Below are 20,921 nucleotides of genomic sequence, written 5' to 3'. Positions count from 1 at the left end.
TCATGCTTAGACCGATGGGCTAAACTGTAGTCACATCATCAATAACCATGTGGCTGACCTTTTGTCCTAATGTACGTATAGTATGGAGCACTAAAGGTGAATATCAATTGTTGTCACTATTCCATCTGCTTTAATATTTTGAAGGATTGTGGAGATTTGTCCTTGTCATCCTTAGACACTGGGGCTTGTTCTTATCCCGTCATTTTAATGATCTTTTTCACCATTTTCCTTATAAAGCCTAATCCCATCAGAGGGAGATCAATAATGGAGACTGCATTGCAGTTAGCCATGACACTTCCCATAGCCGACTCGTCTTTAATTAGCAATGATATATAGCAATCACTTCTTCAATGCTGTCCAATAAACAGCTCCGTCCTGTTCTGCGTATGTCGCTGCTCGGTGCAGGCTGTGTAGGTTAAAGCGTCTCTCTCAGGGTGGATGCTGTGAACAGTGTGATTCACGCCTCTGAATCATCCCTTGTCCTCAGGGCTTTGAGTGGAGGCTTATGACTTGTATACGAGCTCCTGGATCTGAGTGCGGTGCTCAGCCTAATATATCCCCCTGAATGTAGGATCCTATTAAAAACTAACAGTACACTATGTAATGATTAGCAATTATACATTGCCCTATTTCTTCCCATCTATTGCTCACATTAAAAGCATGCCCCATGAGTTATTAAAAAGAGTCTGCCGTAAATGTAACTTTATATGTTACACTCTTTTAATGTTCTTCAGCTATATTATTTGCGTCTGGGAAAGCTGGGTAATTTACTAGTAACGGGGACACCAGCCCTAAGAATGTAGTAATGCATCAGTGCTATGTACATAAGCTCAGACAGGCCACAGGTGATTCCCATAGTGGGCCCCCCGAGGCTGGTGGGCCCGCAGCTTACCTTGACATAGCACTGGTGAGCTCTAGGCATCCCTGTTCAATGCTATATGTATAGCAGTACTATGCACTTTAGTTCATTAGTGCATGCACCTTGCTGAATATCAGATCAGAACACTTTAACCTGTATTTTCAGGTCACACCTGATTTTCCTAGCCAAGAGCCCGAATTGCCAGACCACACCACAAATGTTTAGGCAGCACCCATTATTTCCTTAGCAACCTGGCCTGACTTTTACAAACTGAAACTTTATGTATGCATAATGTAGACTATTCTCCATCATCACATGCTTCATGAAAATTCTATCCAAATAAGTGGGATTAGAATAATTAAACTGAAACTTTGTTACAAAGCTGCAAGATGGCTACAATGTAATATGTGTGTGACATCAGACATGGCAACTGAGCTGGCTTTCCTAGGAGGCTCCCAATTTTCATGTACAGCGACCTGGTTGACCAATGGATAGTCACTTTCACCTGGATGCCAGCTCATTAGTATTCACTGTGATGTCATCTCAGTGCACTGAATATTAATGAGGACAATACTGGAAGAGTCTCCATCGGTTTAAAGTTTCATTTTATTTTATTTTTTCATTTGGTATGAGACGGAATTGAATACAACGAGAACAAAAAAAAAAGGGGGGGAGAACACCGAGTGTGCTTCTAGTGTAGATGAGTTTGCAATGGATGTTGGAAATGTTGTGACACACCACACCAATGGAAGCATAGAGGTTGAGGTGGCTGCAGAATCCACAGACTGGTCACCGAGGACCAGGTGGTAATGGAAGGAAGGAGGCCAGCGGCTAGAGATGGACGTCTGCACTCTCTGGTCCACAGATTGGAGGGTCGAAAAGGTGAATAAAATATATGACCTTTATTGGACAAAAACGTACTGCACAACGTGTTTCGAGCTCCACAAGCTCTTCTTCAGGTAACAATTGCTTACTAGAGATCGAGTAGGTATTCGATTGAATACTACGGTATTTGAAATACTTGTACTCGATCGAGTACCACTCGCTATTCGAATGTAAAAGTTCGATGCAGAACCAGCATTGATTGGCCAAATGCTATACAGTCGGCCAATCAATGCTGGTTCTTCTCCTACCTTTATAAGTCTTCTCCGTGCAGCTTCCCCGCGGCGTCTTCCGGCTCTTCATTCACTCTGCCAGGCATCGGGCCTGGGTAGAGCCGACTGCGCATGCATGCTTGTAGTGCGGACATGCGCAGTCGGCTCTGCCCAGGCCCGATGCCTGGCAGAGTGAATGCAGAGCTGGAAGATGCCGCGGGGACGCTGCACGGAGAAGACTGCATGGAGGATCCAGCCTGACCCTCACTCGTGGACTTGGTAAGTATAATTTGATCGAACGTTGCCTACCCCTGAAACTAGCATTTCCCCCCATAGACTATAATTGGGTTCAATATTCGATTCGAGTAGTCGAATATTGAGGGGCTACTCGAAACGAATATCGAACCTCGAACATTTTACTGTTCGCTCATCTCTATTGCTTACCAGTTGAGGCCAGATATGTGACGCATCTGGCAAGTAATTGTGCACCTGAAGAAGAGCTTGTGGAGCTCGAAACACATTGTGCAGTACGTTTTTGTCCACTAAAGGTCATATATTTTATTCACCTTGTCGACCCTCCAATCTGTGGACCAGAGGGCGCAGACGTCCATCTCTAGCCACTGGCCTCCTTCCTTCCTGGGACTGAATATAAGAGACAGAGTATACAAGGCTGCTACCCTATCTTATTAGTTTTTTTTTGTCTTATACCTAGCTTTAGTAATTTTCTACTGTGCCTTTATAATGTATTGGCATATTAAGATATCTCTAGATGCCAGAATTTCTATCAGAAAGTCAAAAAGAGCTTAACTTGCCCGCCATAAGCGTGAAATGTAATAATATGAAAATGCACGCTGTGCAACAAACACACTAAAATAGTGCAGATGAATACATATATAATGTAAGGTGGGAAGGGACAAACATAAGGGGAATAGTAACTTCTAGGAAAACATCTACTACATGTTTTGCCCAGTAATCGCTATCTACAAGAATGACAGAGATTCTGCAGCATGGGGACACGTAAGCTAAATATAAACCAAGTGGGAAGATAAATCCAGGAATTTCTCTGCAATGCCCTGTAATTCCCAGTGTGGTTTGGGGTTAGCTAAGATCATGTATGTTCTCAGGACCTGCAGACAACTGTGCAAGCCAAAAATTATTAGAACTCCATAAGTTATAGCTTTTCTTTAATATTTCACTGTGTATACGGTATATTCATCTTAGAAGTCAGTAAAATAAATCCTGCTACCTGTTGAACACAAAATGGTCTTGAGGTCCTGAGAGCAATAAAAGTGGTGATTTTATTCTATATTTAGGGTAGGTCACCAATGTTAGTGGGGGTTGGAAAAGGGGTTGTGGCTCTCAGCTGAGCACTGCAGCGTTTGTATAGAGAATTTATAGGGCCATTGCTAAAAACAACCCATACAAACGCTTCTTGCATTGTAACACTATGACATTAAGAATAAGGTCTGGCGCCATAACTATTCTGTGTCACATGTTGTGCATTGGAACAATAAAGATTTCTATTTAAAGATAGTCTGTCAGCAAGAAAATCAGTATCAGACTAATGACAATATCTTGTAGGGCTGCTTTTACACTTTCCTAAGATGCCTTTCTTATTCTGCATTGCAGCTCCATTTTCATAAAAAAATCTGTTTTATTATTAAAGGGATTCTACCAGTGAAATTAATTTTTTTTGCGATCACACGTCAGAGCAGCTTTTAGAAAGGCTATTCGTCTCTTACCTTTAGACGTGGTCTCCGCTGCACTGTTTCTTAGAAATACTGTTTTTTACCGGTATGCAAATTAGCTTCTCACAGTGATGGGGGCAGGCAATAGCGCTGAAAATGCGATGGGGGTGTCCCCACTGCTGCTCGAGAACATGCTCCAGCGACGCCTCTATCTTCAGCTGGATCCCTCCTTCTTTCGTAGTCTTCCTTCTGCGTCACCTCCGACACCTGCGCAGTTGGCTCTGCCAGTGAGACACCAGCAGAGCTGAGTATGCATGCTGGTTGGAGGCCTATTTGGGAGGTGTATTGAACCACAAGAGCAAGAGTGGCCTCCCAAAAATGGCATGCGCAGTCGGCTCTACTAATGTCTCACTGGCAGAGCCAACTGTGCAGGCGTCGGAGGTGAAGCAGATGTAAGACGACGAAAGAAGGGGAGGATCCAGCCGAAGATAGAGGCGTCGCTGGAGCGTGTCTTTGAGCAGCAGTGGGGACGCCCCCATCGCATTTTCAGCACCAGGGACTGCCCCCATCGCTGCTAGAGAACTAATTTTCTTTTGGGTACACTTGTACATGGTTCTTGAAGGAACTCAAAAGGAGGTTGTTCCAAACATCTTGAGAACTAAGCACAGATTTCTGTTATATTATATAAAATTTGTATAGTTGATAGCCATTTCTTACAACTCCTCCATATACACGCACACTTGACTTGGTCTAGCCTGCAAGTGTTATGAATGAGGAACATGGAGTAAGCTGCTGTCAGACACCTTTGGCTACAGCTTATCTCACCAAAGGGCAGAACAATGGGCATGTTGAAATCCTGTTGAAATCCAATAGATCCTTCTTCCATTCAAGATTTGTTGGAACATCCCCAAACACAGAAGCTGTTGGATGGTTGTACCAAAATTGCCAGTATGAATGACATGAATGTAACGTATATGATCAGCTCAACAAGCTGGGAGTGAGAGACTGAAAGCAGAATAGGATATTACATTCTTCTTAATAAAATACCTAAGAAGTATCATATCTGACTACGAGGAATCCTGTGACTGTGCAGGATTTGGAACGTCTAGAATATTTCCATTAGCTTTTTATTGACTGAGGATTCTCTGTGTTCTCTTTCTACATTCATTATGTGTTTGTTTTCCTAATGTAGAATGTCATTTTTTTCTTGGCCCGCTCACCATTTCTGGTCCTTTTTCATAAGTCCCTGCAGCTAGCAGCTGCATTGTGGTTGGCAAGATCCGCGGCGATGCTTACAGCATGCATGGTATTGTTCCAGCTTTCAGACTAAATAACAGACATGGCTTGTATAGACAAGAAATAATAAACTCCTACAGTAGCGAGTACAGTAACAAAACAAAGAAAATATAACGTAAAATGACACAAGGGATTAAATGTTGGATTAATTGGTTATCGCGGCTAAGTCAGAGACATCTAAGTAGAAGTTTAAGGGTATAAAGGACACAGGAGATGGTCTATATATGACCCACCAACGACGATTGTAGTTTCAAAGGTATTTATTGGATAAAACAAGAGATACAGTATATATCCTATACTACAGGGATCAAAATAGCCATAGAAATAAGAAATGTTCATTGCAGACACTGCCAACAGGTAAAGGTGGTGGGAAATATGTAGGTCATAGAAATAAGACATTGAAACAGAAAATAATAGCAGTAAATGCAACACTAATAAAGTAAGCTATAACAATAGAAATGTTTGCAACATAAGAAACATCAAGGAGGGGCGGGAGAGTAGCACTGGGTCTTAAAGTAAGGCTTCAACCCCAGGGAAGGATGTCAACTTCGGAAGTGTTATAATTGTCCCGTTAGCTTTAGTGACCCAAGGAGACCACATCTTATCAAACTGTGTCCGATTATCATCTATAATGACGTTGATCTTTTTGAAGAGTATAGTGGAGTCCATGCGTCTTATGACCCATATATGGCTCCTCTCACTTCTCTTTTCAATCTACTTGTGTGTTTGACTCAGAAACCTTAATTGAAGACTTCATGTTTAATTTCAAGCTTAGGACCAATTCAGATGGTCCCGTTTGGTCTGTAAAACATGGTCTGTGTGATGACCACATTTATTATATTGCCCATGGCTAAGCTGAATCATTTTTACTGCATCATAGTGAGACCTAACTTGAAGATCCTGGACCCAAATACAAAATCGTTAATGGGACCCCTATCCACCTTGTGCCATTGAGAATAGTGGTAAATTATTTTTGGAATAGGAACCCAAAGGGTCTGAGTCCCAGTAGTAACTGCTAATCCTCCACCCCATAATACTATGCCCCTGATAATGGGTCTACTGTCTTGTACTTGTGTATAGGACAATAGACCAATGGCCGTCCTGCATCTCATGGCTTCATAGAGTACTATGATCAGTGCGTCTGATACATCAGAGCCATGGCTGGTCCAGGTAATGTGGCTGTCACATGAATTGTATTTCGCTTAAGGGACCATGCACACGATGTAACGCGGCGCTTATTCTGTGTCAGAGTCAGCACTTCAAAATAGAATCCCATTGACTTCAATGGGTTCCGTCTTACGCCAACTACCCATTGACATCAACGGGAGGCTTTTTAACCCATTGATGTCAATGTGTTACACACGTTAAATGGAACCCATTGAAATCAATGGGATTCTGTTTTGAAGCGATGACTCTGTCACGTGTTTACGTGTCAGAATGAGCGCCACATTACATCATGTGTATGGGCCCTTACATGGCTGTCTGAAACACTCCTCAAGATTGCCCTCTATATTAGACCAAGTCAATTTTGACCAATGGTACCAAGAACAACCATGTTGGAACTTTTTGGCCAGTTAATGGCAGAAAATAAGACTTTTTGGCAGCCTGTTTGAGCAGACTCACTGCAGTTTAGTTGTTACTGTTGATGGTGGGATCTTTCATACAACGAGATCACCATTGACAAATTGGCCACATTACAACCACACAAAATCTAACGTGTATACTCAGCTTTAATAGAAGAGCTTTCAATTAACTATTCAGAAGGACCAAAGTAACCTGCAAATTTTAGGAACTTCCTGATTTATGATGTCATCTGCATCTTCCTACTTGAACGTCAGACGGAAGACAACGTCTATGTCAAGGTTACATCTCATTACATAACGGCCGACAACTAGAAAATATTTCTGTAGACTTGGCCATGGATTGTTTTCATCTAATCATTTTTAATTGGGGCTTACTGAGATTAGTACTGTGTTGAATTTGTTCTTTCGCATCATTATGGTTTTGTACCCTTTATGTCCCAGAGGTATCAATCGCTTCCCTAAATACAAAAGGAGAAATTGTTCTGTGTATCTGATGTGTGAATAATGAATGCATTGTTTACTCTCTGGTTTCAGATAACTCTCCTGCTGGTCTCAGTGCTGGATGCCGGGCTGAACACTGGTAAGCTCTCTGAGAATGTTTCTATTGTTATACTACATATACAGAGGGAGACCAAGAAAAATTAGGTCAATTTAATGCATTCATTAGGTGAAAATCATGCAGATGAAACGATTAGCACTGTGTCATTTCCAGCTGCACCCTGGTCTTAAAAACAATTATTAAGTCTGTGTTTGTTTTTGAAGGGCACAATAACTGGGTGATGGCGTGCCCGTGTGCATATTTGTGCCGCTCACTCATTTTACCATCTAAAATTATCTACAAAGTTGTTGGAGTTGTTCACCGGCTGGTAGAACAACTTCAACCAACATAGTTGGGCTTACCCTACCGGAAAAAATATTCATAAACCATTTTCCATAAGACTGTAAAGTTAAATTGTAACCAAACGTTCCAAATTTTTTTTGTCATTTCATGGTGACCCATTAGGCCTAGTTCACATCTGTGTTCGGTATTCCGTTCGGGGAGTCTACTTGGGGACCCCCCCCCAAACTAAATACCAAGCGGTGAGCAATGAAAGCGCATGGACCCCATAGACTATAATGGGGTCCGTGTGTTTTCCGCAAGGTCTCGGGACGAGTCATGCGAAGATGAAAGTAGTTCATGACTCATGCGGACAGTGTGTGAAAAACACACGGACCCCATTATAGTCTATGGGGTCCGTGTGCTTTCATTGCTCACTGTTTGTCAATGCATTTGGTATTCCGTTCAGGAACAGAACACCGAACGCAGATGTGAACCAGGCCTTTTGATTAGTGAGGGTGCGGCTGTTGAGAACCCTACTGATTGCTAAAGCAAAGGGGACAAGACCTCTAAGTGCTGTATCCCATAGTCTATGTTCGGTTCTTGGAGCAGTTTATAGGCTCAATAGGAAATTTTGGAGTCTAAACACCCAATATGCAGCTGAGCTCTTCTGCCACTTTTCTTTAGGGTATGGTGAGTTTGGACTGATAAATCTTAAAGGGGCTGTCCAGTTTTTAATATTGATTACCTATTTTTCGGATAGGTTATCAATATTAGATATTTGAGGGTCCGACACCCAGGATCCCCACAGTTGTGGTGTCTGGGGACAGCCAGTTCCTGTTAATGTTTACAAGTCGGAAGCCACACTGCTCACTCACCATACAAACCCTAGTGGGGGCTTTCAATACTGCAGCAATGCTCCACTGAAGTCTAGCTGTACAACCCCTGGCATATAAATACTAAAGCTGCACTGTTCCCGTTCGGCAGATCTGTGGAGGTTCTGGGTGTAGAACCCTCGCAGATCTTATACTGTTGATCTTTCCATAGGACAACCTAATAATGTTGTTCTATATACTGTAATAACCTCCTAAACCTCGCATAATAAACCTCAGCGATCTGAATTATGCATTCCACACATGCTGTGACCTTCCTCATCGATTTCATCAAAGTCAGTCATGACAGGTATATATGTCATTACTGTGGGTGTTTCCCAAGCAGGATTCCCGGGGGTCCCTTAAGCCATGATCAGAGATTCCCCAGAAACAGCAAAACCTGACTTTTATAGTGAGGAAGGAAAACTAATTTCTCTGTGCTTCAGGATGCTTTGTAAAGTAGTGACCATATCTGAGCCAAATCATAGCACTGGGCAAGAATTCTAGAAGGATTTACCTGTCCCAACACCAAGGTTCTTAGAGCCAAAGATGGCATTGGAGGTTAGCCAGGAGTGAAGACATATTTCAGGGGGTCTTATTCAGTAATGAGGTTGAGAATGGTTCAGTGATGGATCTCACACAACCAATTGCAAGATAATCTTGCAATTGCTTATGTGAGGTCCATCATTGAGCTGAAGATACAGGTTGGGACCCTACCGTTACACTAACTTTGGGACCACAGCTGCATCCCAATCTTGAGAGGTTGAGAATGGGTCCCAGTAACACTAATATAATAATCTTGAAGAAACACTGCGATTTTCGAGCTGATTTTGAGGCGGTCTTCCCCTCAAAATCTGATCTAAAAACGCCTCTATTGAGTTCTGCCCTTTCTTGCAATGGCTTCATCATCAGACTCTCCACTGAAGGTGCAGACTGTGACCACAATTTGATCAATCCTATTGAGTAGGATGATCACCTGCCACAAAAACTACAGCAAAAAATGCCTCAGGTTTTTTGCTGCCGTACCTACAGACAAAATGCTCACCGAATTTTTATAGGAAATATTTTGCAGAGAATGCAGTGTGAATACAGCCTGAAAGGGAAAGTATATTGAATGAGAGTAAATAACCCACCCCATATAATAAAGAGCTCCATCATATAGATCTCCTACCCATCATTTCCAACCAAAGCCCTACCTCAGGATTCTGATGAAGACATTGCAGGCTTTTTTCCTTCCTACTTTCTCCAAAGTATAAAGCCACCATGATGTCATACTATGTCATCTATATGAACAATGGACCCAAGAGCCTGAGTATGTCCTTACCCAGATTGGGTGGTCCGTAAAGTAGGCAAGAAGAACTCTCAAGATTCTTATATTTCTAAATAATTCGGGTGATGTGACATGACAATTTGACATGAAGCTACGGTACAGAAAGTATGTACATGTATGTAGAAGAAAATGGTCATTGAATTCCAGGTATATTCTATGTAAAGGGTTTTTCCAAACCATTTATTGCATCCGCAGTCTGTATCTGTTCTGCCAGTAAATAGTAGGAAACATTGTGCTGAGCTGATGTGTATCTATGACTTTCCGATAGGATCTCATTACGGCGCTGTCTACCGCTTGTCCTGATGAGACTGAAGTGTCTTTGTGGCTACTTTCTGCCAGAATTGATTACTTGTCTCGGTGAATTCACTTTGATCCCAGTCTTGTACCTATAGAGTGTCTAGCAGTGTATGGAACTTGATTCTGTCTTCTTATTTCCCAAAGAGATTAATTCTATTCACTCACCTTCTATCATGATAATTCATTTCGTAGCGGGGACTGAACCCGCATGTGAGTCTGTTTCACATTATACATGATGTTAGACTATTATATTGGTTATTTATAGATGTTTTAATCATAGGACCATTTACATGCTTTGCTATGGCAAGGTGAGTAATCTGATGGCTGTAGGGTTACAGTGATTTGATACCAAGCAAATGAATGGTTTCTAGTCCACAGTGACACACACACAAATACTGTATATATTTAATATACCCGTATTTAAATGTATTTTTATCTTTTATTATTCAACAGAGAATTTCAGTTACTTGCTAATTATATACTATGTTGGCATTGTGACCGTTTTAATGCTTGTGACTGAGTTATAGTTGCATGTCAGAAGTTTAGATTGTTTTGGGTCTGGGTGCTGAAACTCCAACCAGTAGCCAAAAGCAGGACAAAAACACTTTGTTCAGCATTGTACCCCTTTGACTGTGATTTGCCCTCCTCATTGAGTTGGGGTATGTACAGACCAGTGGTGTAACTAGGAATGGCGGGGCCCCATGGCAACTTTTGACATGCACTTTCTCCCCCTAGAATATAATAATCGGAGACCCAGGGGAGGATAGAAACATAGAAAACACTGTTACTTACCTTTCCTGGGCTCCAGCACACTTCCTGCTGATGTTGGCCATCTTCAATGATGAAAGAGACATCACTTGAGCTGGGGCTTGCATCGTGATGCATAAAGACGCAAGCCCGACCCACGTGACGTCTGGGAAATCACCAACTAAGCCTAAAGCCTTCCGGAGCCAGGAGAGGTAAGTACCAGTCTTTCTTATGTTCCCTCACCTCCTCTGAGCCTCCAATCATTATACTCGGGGGGTCTGAAAAGAACCCCTGAGTATACTGATAGTGTATGTGGGGTTCACGGGCCCGTGGCCTCACTTACCTATCCCCACTCCTGATTACAGCTGCAAAAGGGAAGGCGCCTGCGGCCGTGAGCAGGAGCCAGGATCGGTAAGTAAATAGGGCCCATTACCTGCTGAAGTTACTCCAGCAGGTAACAGCCTATTAAAAAAAAAAAAAAAAAACCTACAGTGTCTGCCACCGGGCCCCATGATGTTCCAGGCCCTGTGGCAGCTGCTACCACTGCTACCCAGGTAGTTATGCTGCTGGTACAGACTATGTATAGATTTCTGTAAGTTTGTATGAATTAACCCATAGAGGTGAGCATTTCCAATGGGGCAAAGCTGTTAGTTTCTGCCCCAGCAGCATCCACCTAACCTGAGCAGCAAGGTGGCTCAGTGGTTAGCACTATTGCCTTGCAGTATTGGGGTCCCTATATATTCTCCCCACAATTGCATGGGTTTCCTCCTATACTCTAATGATGTACTGATAGGGAATTTAGATTGTGATCCCGATTGTGCGTGATGATCGTATCTGTAAAGTGCTTTGGAATATGTTGGTGTGATTCAACACTTCATATACAGCAGCACTCACTGGTTCCGAACTACCAAATGGTAGACGTAAAAGACAACATGCCACTAAAGTAACTTGCCCCGTTTGCTAACACGTTTCATTTGGACCTTCTAGTTGACCATTTAGAGGACTCTTTATTTGATCTGACATTTACCGATATAGCTTTGTTAGAATGTTTAAATATTTGGTGGGGGCCATTACATACCTGCAGCCTGTCTTCTAGGTCAGGATGGAAGACAAGCAGAGATACTTTCATCATCCAGCAGGATTCAGAGCTAATGTTCCCCTTGGTACTGTAAGTCCATCAGTCAGATTTCTCAGTCAGGGGATGGGACTCCTGGCATCATTGTGATCTCTATAATGCAAGTCCTTACTCCTGACTGGGTTAAGACCAGATTTTCTAGCCCATATTGTTCCATGTGCATGGAGTCTAAAGCTGTTAAGTTGTATCTGTCAACAAATTTGTTGACTGTTTCCAATAAATAACAGGAAGAGTTTCCCCAATCTAAACTGGAGAATCTGTCCCGTATATTGGCTATCATTCTCAGACTGAACCCTGTCAGCAGATGGGACCAGTGGCACAACTAAAGTCTTGTGGGCCCGGTGCAATATTTTGTCCATGGTCCCCTACCTCATCCCTACAGTGAATTCTTGATAGTGATGGTTACGGGTGCTAAGGAGTTTAATCCACCTTAGTGTGGTTAGGGTAATCTAGGTTCCTTGGTTTATGGGCCAAATGGAAGCTGCAATCTCAATACTGATGCCAGTGTTTTATGGGCCCCCTAAGGCTCCGGGGCCCTGGTGTGACTGCACCCTCTGTACCCCCTCAAGTTCCTGGATGGGACTCTTTATATTGTAACGATCTATAATGCAAGGAATCCCTACCTGGCCGCAGCTCTATTATCCTTTACTGTATAGTGCGGACATTACAGCAGTGAGTAGACAGGGACTCCCACCATCATAGATTGCTATAATGCAAGTAATGCCATCTTCTGACTGGGTTTGGATTGTCAAATCTGGTTGACGAATTGACCAGATTTTCCAGACTGAGTATGGGGACTAAAGCTGTTAAAGATGGATCTGTCTGCACATTCGTTGACTGTTTCCAATAACTACCAGTAGAATTGTGAATGCATCTTCAGGTTATAACACATTCTGCAACCAAATATCTATAGACGATACTGTAAGTAACAATGTATTTAGATTAATCAACTTTTTATGTAGATAATATATGCAGGTATATTGTAAAATTGTGTTTAAGGAGAACATTAGACTAGTTTATCAGGTCTCTTCAATGCAGTAACCAATGCCTGAATAGCAGTTTATGTGAATAACAGCGGGTATTCATACACCGGGGTCAGTGATCCAAATCTAATGAATATCAATGGTCCAGACCTTGTACAGTATATTGCTTTTCTACTGCTTCAGATTATATTAGCAAAGTGAGTTATTTGCATGATAAATTAGAGAACAATATTCATAGCAAATCTATAATATAATATCGCTTACAAATACTGGGATTTTAGATTTTATGAGGCTGAAATTACATTTCTTATATGCAAGTTTTCAGACATTGTAAAATCTATCCATAGATCTTCCTTGTCCTGAATAAAAATACACAGGGGTGTAACTACTAGGGCAGCCATGATAGTGACTGCGACTAGGCCCGAGACACTAAGGGGGGGGGGGGGGGCAGCGGCAGCCGCTACCAATGCAGATTTTTTTTTTAAATAGGCCTTTATCTGCTAGAATAACTCCAGCAGGTAACGGTCCTTATTTACTTACCGATCCTGGCTCCTGCTCACACCCACTGGCTCTTCCCCTTCTGCGGAGGTGGCTGTGAGCAGGAGCATAGATTGGTAAGTAAGGCCGCGGGCCTACGAACCCAACAAGCACTATTATTACTCTTGGGGGATCTTTTCAGACCCTGGAGTATAATGATCAAAGGACCAGGGGAGGTGAAAGAACATAAACACCACTGTCACTTACCTTTCCCGGCTTCAGAAGGATTCAGGCCTACTTGGTGATGTTCCAGGCGTCACGTGGGCTGGGGCTTGCATAATTATGTGTCGCACGCCCAGCTCAAGTAACATCCCATCCATCATTGAAGATGGCCGACATCAGCTGGGAGTGCATCGGAGCCCAGGAGAGGTAAGTAACAGTGTTTTTTATGTTTGTATCCTCCTCTGAGTCTCCGATTATTATACTCTGCGGTCTGAAAAGACAAAAGTTTGGCACAGGACCCCACCATTCCTAGTTACACCACTTACCAAACCTGCTAGTTTAGTCTAAGGGATTCCCTGGTATGTCTTGCACAGATATCTGGACTCCACAAAAGGTACCCAGGTAACAATCAAAAGCTAACATGACATTGCTCATCCTGTGTGCAGGGGCCATTATGGGGCATCTTACTGTGTGCAGGGGCCATTATGGGGCATCTTACTGTGTGCAGGGGCCATTATGGGGCATCTTATTGTGTGCAGGGGCCATTATGGGGCATCATACTGTGTGCAGGGCTTACTAAGGTACATAATACTGTGTGCAGGGGCAACTATAGGGAATAATACTGTGCACAGGGGCCAGTATGGGGGTGGGGTCGATTGGTCAGGGTTTCCAGGGGGGGAGAATGTCAAAAGTTCACCACGAGGCCCCGCCATTCCTAGTTATGCCACTGAAAATACAACCCTCAGTCATAATGTTCTATGCAAAGCCCCTGCCAAATGTACATGATACCAATACCTCTAAGACTGCCAGAAAAGGGAAATGAATAAATAAGCACAGGGTGGCATCTTCATTGCCTGGCATCTTCTTATATATACTCGGGCACTCTAATTCTGAGCTAAACCTTGTTTGAGCTCTCATCAGAGACAGTATGCAATACTTGAAAGATGATGTGAATCTTGCTGAGTCGGTTTTCCTACTGTGCTCTCGTAAATATCTCGCCGGCTGTGCTGAAAACACAGGTACCTAGGGGCTCGCTGGAATGCAATTAATGAGGATGCAAACATATTTATTAAAAGAAAAAAGGTAAAAGCAGCAAATCATTAGTCGAATGGAAAGATCATCTTTTGTGCTCATTATTTCTTTTCCAAACTTTAAACACTGTTTTGTGGCTTTAAAGTTCATTTATTGGAGTTAAGAAATGAAAAACCGCAAAAAGAGATAAATCTTATTTGGGGGAATTAAAATAAATCTTTTGGTTATGTTTAGTTTTTAGAAATGTCATACAAAATCCAGCCATGATGCTAAATTTATTAAATGGCGCACAAGGCTTGATGAATTTGGCAGCTAGAGCGCCAATCATGTTTACTTAGGAGTGGTGCAAAATGTTGCAAAATTTTTACGCAAATTTTAGTCTGAGAAATTCCCTCCCTCGCATATTTTATCATAGCTTCTAGTCTTTGCATTTACAACAGGGTTAATTTTTTTTGTGACACATTGCACCAAGCATTTATTATGTCATAAAGCGTGGTTATGTCACCAGCCAGAGGGTGGAGCTGTTTTTGAGAAAGCTAAGAAACGGGGCGAGGTTCTCTTAAATGGAGCATTGCAGACAGATATGTCACCTTAGCTTTTGTAGTGTATGTATAGTTTGTATACACCTTGTAAATCCCACTCCTTCATTCTGTAAATATTTTTCGCCAGACACGCCTCAGGGTTATTCGCACATAACAACACCTGCCAAAAACGTATATGGCTGCATTGTAACCTATTTTTTTCTGAGCAGGTATGTCTAGATGATCGCAGGAATTTGTCTGGGCACTTTATATTTCTATGTATTTGCATTTTACATAGAGAAATAAGTATTTGATCCCTCTGGCAAATAAGAGTTAATACTTGGTGGCAAAACCATTGTTGGCGCACACAATGACCTGACATTTCTTGCAGTTGATGATGAGGTTTGCGCACATGTCAGGAGAAATTTTGGTCCAATCCTCTCTGCAGATCATCTCTAAATCATTAATATTTTGAATCTGTTTGGGAACTCGGAGCTTCATCTCCCTCCATAAGTTTTCTATGGGATTAAGGTCTGGAGACTGGATAGACCACTCCATGACCTTAATGTGCTTCTTTTTGAGCCGCTCCTTTGTTGCCTTGGCTGTATGTTCTGGGTCATTGTCCTGCTGGAAGACCCAGCCATGACCCATTTTTAACGTCCTGGTGGAGGGAAGAAGGTTGTCACCCAGAATTTTACAGTACATGGCTCCATCCATTCTCCCATTAATGTGGTAAGGTAGTCCTGTGCCCTTAGCAGAGAAACTCTCCAAAACATGATTCCACCTCCTTGCTTTACAGTGGGGACGGTGTTCTTTGGGTCATAGGCAGCATTTCTCTTCCTCCAAACATGGTGAGTTGAGTTAATGCCAAAGAGCTCAATTTTTGTCTCATCTTGTTTGCCAGAGGGATCAAATACTCATTCCTCTCTGCAAAATGCAAATAAATTTATAAAATTTATACAATGTGATTTTTTTTAGATTTTATTTTGGATATTCTATCTCTCACTGTTAAAATTAACATACCCTGAGGGCCAGTTCACACGGAGTTTACGGGTGCACATTCTGGCACTATACACATGTCAGAATGTGAGCGCTCAAAACAGATCCCATTCATTTCAATGGGTCGTTACGGGCGTATAAAGTGTGTAAGTTTGCGTGCATAATTTTGTGGCCGCAAAATTGCGTGCACAAAATTACGCGCGTTATACGCCCATAACGACCCATTGAAATGAATGGGATGTTTTGAGCGCTCAAACTTACAACATCAGCAAGGGGTCAAATACTTATGTGTATAAATGATATTAGTAAACCCAAGTAGAACATCCAAGAAACACCGTATTCTCTACTCGAAGGAATGTTTCTAGGAAATAGCTGCCAAGAAATGGGTGGGAAGTGAGTTGGGTCAACCACAACGTGGGCAGGAATGGGGAGAGGTTAGTGAACATTTACCCTCAAATAAGCCTTTTATAAGCAATTGGCAATTCTGACCTATTGTCTACATACTTTTATGCAAAGATACCATATCCCCCCACCCCCCAAAAAACCCGAGAATGGCGTGACATTACAAACTGTAGGCATCTACAAGCCATATGATATATCTCATAATCCTAAGCATGATAATCCTCTATCATGATATGATAAAACTGACTGTGTGGTTATCTCGCGAAGGCGCCGACAGCCCCCAGCATGGTCTGTGTGTAATCGATCACCCATGGTTCACGGATCGGGAACAAACTATTGGGTTTAGGGGATTTAGGCTTTCTTAGCTCTTCAGCTTGCAGCTTTTTGGAGGACCTGTCAGTTCTCCTGTCGTGTTTGTTTTTGGAAAAACTTACATTCCCCATTGCGTAACCACGTTGTAGCAAATGTCTAAGAACTCTGTCATTCCTCTTATAATCTCCCTGTAAATAAATGAGCACATAGTTGTTACTCGTACTTTCCCACTGTCACATCATTTCTGGTAGGATCACCATCCAAAGTCCTGGAGAGTTGGCAATTCTCCCAAATTGGAAAAGTCCTCTCTGGGCAAGTTATGTTCTGATGTGTCACAAAAAAGGGTGTGGTTGGCACATTTTCATACCCATATCAAAAAAAATTGGCATGGCGTGTTACCACCAGGAATGTTATCTCATCATAAGGGGGCATGGCCGTCTCCAAACAACTGCCATGTGCCGCATTCCTTCCACTCTCACACCAGATGTTGCCGTTGACTAGAGAACAAAAGGGTGCGTAGGGGCTCCTCAAGAATAACAGTATAACCTATCGGCAAGATTACATTCCTTGGAGGACTAACAGGTGACTGCCATAAGAGAGATCCAAGGAAAAAACCAGACCTGCGATGAGTAGCTGATGCTTTGATATAAAAATATCCATATAAAGGATTTACTATGTTACTGTCATGGCCGCTTACTCCAATTATAAGACAATTATAAAGCAAGCCCTGGCAAGACATAGCTGTCGTCTGGAGTTCTTCCTTGTAGAGTTACTTTTATTTGTGTAAGGAAATTGGTTAACTTGTCTCTTGTTAAAAATCATGTTTTTACAACGAGGTTTTCGCTCGGCTTCTTGGGACTCCTTGCGCGACGCCCCCCACCCCCCCCCCCCCCCGCCTCTTTTTCCTAGGGAGCTTTTAGGTTGTGCGAGTCAGCTAAGGCACGGTAACCGGCTCCATGGAAACTGGAAGGGAGGTAATTTGGATGCAAGCATGCTAAGCCTATTTTACCCTTTCATTTCCTCTTCTATGTCTTTTTTAAAAATCACATTACCATTGTGAATAATGCAACACCGAATATCCACATGTTCTTATCCTCATACATGGCACTAGAGCCCAGGAACAATATTAGCTATTAGTATCTATTGTACGCATTAGATATATGTCTGCGGGATCATCTAACGTCTATAGGGGTCTCCCAACTATTCTTTGTCGGTATACAGTATAAGGAGCAGACAGTTCATATTTCAGCATGTTTCATCCTTTTTTTTGTCAAGGGAGATCTTACTTCCCTCCTCCTGCTGAGAATACATTCATGCTAGCACATACACAGTCCAGTCCTATTAATGTGACCACCGCTACTTTTGATGTCAACATTAAATCACCAATCGCAGAAGGCACGTGTCATCAGCCATCTGGGTGCACTCATCATTGTGGAAGGCACGATGGATCAACACAAGTATGCATCTATCCTTGCGGACCATGTTCACCCCTACATGCAAAATGTTTTTCCTCAGGATGATGGCATCTACCAGCAGGACAATGCGACGTGTCATAAAGCTCACAGTGTACGTGCGTGGTTCGAGGAGCACCAGGATGAGTTTACCGTACTCCCTTGGCCAGCAAATTCCCCAGACTTGAACCCAATCGAGAATCTGTGGGATAATCTCGATAGAGTTGTTCGCGCCATGGATGCTCAACCACGTAACCTAGCGCAGCTGGCCCAGCACTGGAGTCGGCATGACTTAACATCATCATAACATCCCCTCTGTTCCTGCACGTCTCGCAGCGGTCCGCTCTGCCAAAGGTGGTTATTCTGAATTTTGACAGGTGGTCACATTAAGGAGGTACAATTGCCCACTAAAAAGCATTTGGCCAATAGGTATCTAATGTGTATGGCCAGCCTAGGGACCTATACTTATGAAGAGCACATTGGGATCAGAAGATGAGCCCATCCACAGATGGAGGAGAGTTGGCCATTTAAGAACGGATTTTGATATTACCTAACGCGAATTGCAATCTGTTTGTAAATTCCCATATGAGTCAGTGTTGTTTATAGGGGTTTTTGGGTTTTCCTGTAGGATACTGGGTAGAACATGATGCATCTTTTTTAAGCCAACTCTCCTTTGATATGGTAGTAACAGGACAAAACTGCATCTGCACCACTAGACAGTTCAAGCATGGTGTCTAATGTTCACTGTTGGACACCACTGATGGGATGAAACCAGAAAATTCCATGATGAATATCCATATCAAAGAAGCAAGATCCTTCAAAGTTTCAAACTGCAATAAGGAAATCTCAGGGCCATCACTACAGCCTTCCGACACATGACGATGCGCAGCCTTACTCTGTAATTTGCCTTGACTTGGGATAATGAATTGCTTTGTGTTGAACTAATTCAGAATTGACATATTGATGTTTTGTAATGAGAGCTTGCTTTATTGTTTTAGCGAAGGTCTTTGGCTCTGTCTAGTGTTTTCTGCTTTGCTGTTATACACAAGGGTTTTTTTTTAATATTATTTGCCAGTATCCATACTGACGTCTGGCACCTCACCTGACATGTCTGTTTTATAATTTCCTATCAAAATTTTAGAGCATATTTTCTTAGAATTCTGCATTTTTCTGTTCCTTTGTAATCTGATCTAGAAAGTAATGAATAAATTGACAGCTGGATGGTACCAGTAGGTAGCGTGTCTCCACACAATCTTAAGCTGGTTGCACACGGGCGTTAATGAATGGCATGGGCGGTGCAGTGGCAACACACGGATGTCACCTGTGTGCCACCCGTGCATTGGCCTTGCTTCCGCGGTCCCTTTCATTTATGGAATAGGGCTGCAAAATTGGACAGGAATAGGACCATGCCATTCACAGTCATGTGTACCGGCCCATAGAAATGAATGGGTCAGTGTACTATACAGGAAAAACCCGGATAACACACTGACCATTCATCAAGGGGCTTTACATTGTCAATGCTGAGAGTATTAGATTGTGTATGGACACATCTCATTATGAAGGAGCCTATCAATTCTACCTATGGAAATGCTGGCTGTTTCCCTATGGGTATAATGGAAGCAGAAAGTCAAGCACTGCAAGAAAAAAACGTGATGCGTTGCCGCCGTGTTTTTTTCCTCCCGCGCTTCTTTGTTGCGGCCCGCCCGCTACATGGGGCCTTAGCCTAGAAGCTTTATGACCGCCTATTGACTTTATTCGTCCGGGCAGTGGCTATTTATCTCTGCCAGATGGTGCAGCGTCAGGAGTAGGAAGCTGGAGTCCTCCAAAAGATGGCAGGAACAGTTTTTGTCTTCTGAATCACTTTACACGCGGCATTCAATGAGCGCTCTGTATACTGCTATGGGAGCTGCCATGATGCAGTTTAGCATTTTATGATATTTAAAAAAACGTTATAGTCTTTAAAACCTATGTACTAAAAAAAACCTGAAAATGTGTCTGACCATAAACCGGGGAAAATGATCTGGTGATGAAGTGGTTAAAGAGCTATTTTTCTGTAGGATCTGTGAACTGGAACACATGGGACGCCATGACAGGATCCTTGAGATTGGACAACAACTTTAAAGCCAAAACCAGGTATGGATCATAAAGGGAGAGAAAAGATTAGAACAGGTGATACTTCTTTTCCTTTTTTTTACCATCTATCAAACAGCCCATTAAAGTGTACTCACGTTCAGAGCAAATTCAAATAAATAGTTGACAAGGTGGTATACAGCACTAACAGGCACATATTTATTACCTCTCTACACCTGATGTGTGCTGGAGATGCCACATGGATAGAGACCTGTATACCTATTTGGTGGCATTGCTAAGTAATGTAACTCTTCTTGAATGAGGTCTTACTGCCTTATGTACATGTCACATCTCTTTACCCTGTAATCATGTTTTGAAAAACTTTAATAAAAGGAACATTTCAGTATCAGACTGGTGGAGGTCCAACTCTCAGCACCCCCGCTGATCCGCTGTTAGCAGCAGACAGCGCCGTATACTATGTAGTGGCAGATCCAGGTTACTGCAGCTCAGCTCCTATTCAAGTTCCATGACTTTTTATTGAATACATCGGCCAATTTATTAAGGTTCTGTTTCATGAGCCAGTCTTAACCCGACTGCTATCTCCATCAATGTCAGATAAATGGAGCGATGAATATTACCACTGTTTCATTCAGAATGGGGGATACACACAACCCCTTTAGTAAAATTTCTTGACTCCATTTAGCCACTACTGTATACTGTTCGATTTTACATTG

At 42.5% G+C, this 20,921-nt stretch overlaps 1 protein-coding gene across 2 annotated transcripts in view; it reads left to right on the top strand.

Moving 5' to 3' along the window:
• The window catches only part of MAP2 (microtubule associated protein 2), a 155,299-nt gene that overhangs the window by 13,085 nt on the left and 121,293 nt on the right, over window positions 1–20,921 (top strand). For both annotated transcript variants that reach the window (XM_075284931.1, XM_075284930.1), the window contains exon 2: window positions 7,055–7,100. The gene's annotated coding sequence lies outside the window, so the exon portion shown is untranslated. The remainder of the gene's footprint in view (window positions 1–7,054; window positions 7,101–20,921) is intronic.

This window comes from Leptodactylus fuscus, chromosome 8 (genome assembly GCF_031893055.1).
Source record: "Leptodactylus fuscus isolate aLepFus1 chromosome 8, aLepFus1.hap2, whole genome shotgun sequence".
Taxonomy (NCBI): Eukaryota; Metazoa; Chordata; class Amphibia; order Anura; family Leptodactylidae; genus Leptodactylus; species Leptodactylus fuscus.
The sequence above is the reverse complement of the archived record's forward strand: the minus strand, read 5'-3'. Positions and strand labels throughout refer to the sequence as shown.